This window comes from Rhinolophus ferrumequinum, chromosome 7 (genome assembly GCF_004115265.2).
Source record: "Rhinolophus ferrumequinum isolate MPI-CBG mRhiFer1 chromosome 7, mRhiFer1_v1.p, whole genome shotgun sequence".
Classification (NCBI taxonomy): domain Eukaryota; kingdom Metazoa; phylum Chordata; class Mammalia; order Chiroptera; family Rhinolophidae; genus Rhinolophus; species Rhinolophus ferrumequinum.
The window spans coordinates 73,874,932-73,878,968 of NC_046290.1; the positions used below are offsets into that span (position 1 = coordinate 73,874,932).

Genomic DNA, 4,037 nt, shown 5'->3' on the forward strand with positions numbered 1-4,037 from the left:
TCAGAATGTAAAGCCATTGATTCCAGAAACACCACCACTTCCTTAGAAGTCAGGTGGGATGGAGTCGATGCCCACAGGAAAATAATGTCTTTAAATAAATTAGCTACTTGAACAACATTATCCATTCCTTAGAAAATACAGTAAGATAACAAGTCCCAGTGGTGGGGTACATGGTACAGCACCAGTTTCACAGGGAGCTTATGGGATCCTAGGGTCAGCAGTTGTTGGCATATGGCACACAAAATAAAAGCAGTCAGCAGACGCAGGGGGAGTGCGGAAGGGAGGCAATCTCTGCCAGTCCCACTCAGCCTTTTAACTTACAAACAGCACAGGCTGTGTTCTGCAGTATCTTTGGCATAACTTTCGCAACAGTTAAAAAACAAAAACATAATTCTCAATATTATTCCCCAGAAAGTCCATGTCTGCAAAGAGAAACCTGGTCAGTGTTCCCACGGCGACTCCACCTCCCACCCACTTCTGTTTCCACATGACATAAGACATCAGCCAGAGTATGATCTATGACAGTGCCCCAGCCCATGTCACTTATAGGGCGGTAAGTGAGATCTTTTGGAGGACACTTGAAGCACAGTCCAAAGTTAATGGAGACCGTGCAGCTTTTGTACAGTGAGATGGCTGGAATGTAAACCTCCTTAAAAATATCTTTGTAAGCCACTCCTTGATTGACACCATTTTTATAAATTGTCATTGCACTATGGGGAGTCTGCTTTAGGCTCTTCTCTGCTTTATTCACAAATTCTTTTTGCTCAAAATACAAATAACTCCTTTAGAGCGCGAGCTCTGGACAACAGGGTTGCTGGTTCGATTCCCACATGGGCCAGTGAGCTGAGCCCTCCACAACTAGATTGAAGGCAACGACCTGCCACTGAGCTGTCGGAGGGGCGGCCAGATGGCTCAGTTGGTTAGAGCACAAGCTCTCAATGACAAGGTTGCCGGTTCAATTCCCGCATGGGATGGTGGGCTGTGCCCCCTGCAACTAAGATTGAAAATGGCAGCTGGACTTGGAGCTGAGCTGCGCCCTCCACAACTAGATTGAAGGACGACAACTTGACTTGGAGCTGATGGGCCCTGGAGCAACATACTGTTCCCCAGTTTCCCCAATACAATTAAAATAAAAAAATACAAACAACTCTTGAACTTTATCAAAGCCTTATCTTTATAAGCATCGGGCAGTGAGTTGGCTGTCTCTGTGTCTTCAGGAAGATTGATAGAGAATTCTAGGACATCTCCCTGTCCACAGCCAGAGTAGTGTTTGCCAGTGGACCGGTAGAATTTGTTTCCCTTTTTTGTTCCACCAAGAATAGCTAAACTTATAAACTTAAAGGGAAGCTCGAAGGTTACCTAACAGCTGGGACCAACCCAGTCTAGTAGCAGTGTCTGGTGGCATCTCATCCATCGTGATTTCAAAGTACCAGCCACCTTTCTGTACCCCATGAGAACCCTGTACCATAGAGTAGCCTTTCTCTCAAACTACAGTCAGACGGTGCTCAGAGATCTTTAACTGGGGAGCTCGATCATATAGGACTAACAAAACCCGTTCATACAAGCAGGCTCTGTAGAGGTTGCCAGGAATAGGTGTCTCTGCCCAGCAGTCAAGTTCAGACTTCTTGGGGTCAAGGGCATGGGGATTAGGCTCATATAGAGTATACTGATAGCCACCTTTGTTAAACGGTGTTCCAGTGGGTAGACATGAGGGGGTAGGCACTGAGCAGAAAACAAAGGGTCACTCCAGGCCTTCTTGGTGGTCCCTTGGACCCTCCATCCTGCTGTTTACACTTAGTTCCTCTTCCTTTTCCACTGCTTCATGCTGCAACTCCCCCACTTAGATTCCCACTGGTAGACATGGCACTACTTTGTTTTTGGCTGTCATAAGCAGGAACAATGTTACTAAGATCCTGACCCAAAAGTCCAAACTTTGGAAAATTTTCTGGATTCTTACTCCCAGGATCAGGTGTTTCTTTACCAAGAATACATGTCTTTCTTTACTTATTGTTTAAACAATGTTATTTGGTCATTTTCCCAGGTCTCTGTCCGGTCATCACACACTCCCAGTATTTATCAATAAATGGTTTAATATCCTTGTCTTTGGAGAACATGGTTTTTAGATGGTCATCTTCTGTTCGGGACTGCCATGTTAGGTTGGCCAAAGCACAGGGCACATTTCCTTCAAGTTTGCTTGCTTCCAGAGGAAATAGGTATTCCCACTATGATGGCATATATTGCAGTGAAAACTGTAGTTGGTCATGAAACACAGACAAATGAAGTATCTATACTGAAGGTGACTGCTGTGAACCATTTTGTACATATCCCACACTGCAGCTCTACGTCTCCCAACTGTTGGGCATTCTCTTCATCCACGGAGCCCACTTGACTATCTATCACCTCCGAAGTATCCCCAGCATCTTCTAGTGTATCTTTTCCATTAGAGGATTCTGTCTCCAAACCGCCACTTACATCAACAGAGTTTGCATCCAGACAAATCTACATGGGATGGAATTGGTCCTGGGTGGAGTTCACAGAGGTGCAGTTCTCCCACTCTGTTTCAGAGGGACCGCCACATCTTCCAGTCTAGCAAAGCAAAGTGATTTCTTCTCTGGGATATTTGAGGGGTTCCTGCTAGAAGACTGAGCTACCAGTGCCCTGCTGGGGTGCAAAGGCAGGAGACAGGACAAGAAACTTGGCTCTCACAGACTGTTGAAAGGTGAGGAAAGGGCTAAAATTTCATTTCTTAATGCAAAGTAAATTCTATTATGACCAGAAACAGTTAAATGCTTGCAAAGTTAATGGCATTTTCAGTTGCTATAATAAAACACCATCTTTATTTTAAAGATCACAGCCATTTAAAATGATCCAGTCAACATGGTACACTGATTTCACCACAATGCTCTAGTATCTTCCTCATAATCTCTTTAATTCTGCTAGTTTCCCTTGAAAAAACACGTTTGGTTTCAGTGAAGTCCAAATGACCTAAACTTCTAGAAAGGGAGAGAACAATTCTGAGGTGATCTGATGATTGCCAGCTATTTTTCCTCTCAGAGCATTTGTCAGTTCTGGGCATGCACTGATGCCTAAGCTTGACCCAGGCAGAGGAACTCTGCTTGAAAAAGAGCAACCAGCAAAGTTTTCATAATCTTGTGGAACATTGGAAATTTGAGGAACCTCAAATGCATGCCTTAAATGCATACAAACCCCATTGAAATCTCCTATAGTCTCACAGAGCTTAGAAAACAAATTCTCATCAGGGAAGAGGTCTGTCTTAAACACATGGCCAGTCTCCTTCTAAAGACATTTGTCAAATCTTGAAGTTGCATAGAACAGGAGGCCAAAAAGTAGGCTAAAAACTTCTGAAGGGCAGAAATGCATCTCCTGCAGCCTTTCAGTACTAAAGAGGCAAAGAAACACCATACTTACAATGAAAAGCCTGGGGTAGTCCTGTGCAAGGAACATGATTAACCCAGAAGTAAGTTGAATCTTATGAAAACTTCATGCCAGTCCAGTTCCTGATTGGATTTAAGTGATTAGGCCCCATTCTCTGCCTAATAGAGGTGTATTAGTCAGCTTGGATAGTCAGCTTGGATTGCCATAACAAAATACAGTATGTAGACTGGGTGGTTTAAATAACAGAAATGTATTCGTTACAGCTCTGGAAGCTGAAGTCCAAGGTGAAGGTTCTGACCAATTCTATTTCTGGGATGGTCGCCTTCTTGCTGTGATCTCCATGTCCTTTCCTCAGTGAATGAGATGGGGGTGGGTGGAGATGAGAGAGAGAGAGAGAGAGAGAGAGAGAGAGAGAGAGAGAGAGAGAGAGATACCTTTCTCTTCTTATAAGGGCACTAATACTATCAGATTATGACCCCACTTTTAAGACCTCACTTAATCTTAAATACTTCCTTAGGGGCCTTATCTCTAAATATAGTCACACCGGGAGTTAGAGCTTCAATATATGGATTTTGGGAGGATCCAATTCTTCCATAGCAGGAGGAGTGGGGGACATTTTTTCTCGTGGAATATAATAATAT

At 43.8% G+C, this 4,037-nt stretch overlaps 1 pseudogene; it reads right to left on the reverse strand.

Moving 5' to 3' along the window:
• Positions 1-400: 400 nt before the first annotated feature.
• LOC117024616 (set1/Ash2 histone methyltransferase complex subunit ASH2-like) lies at positions 401-2,484 on the reverse strand (annotated as a pseudogene).
• Positions 2,485-4,037: the final 1,553 nt, after the last annotated feature.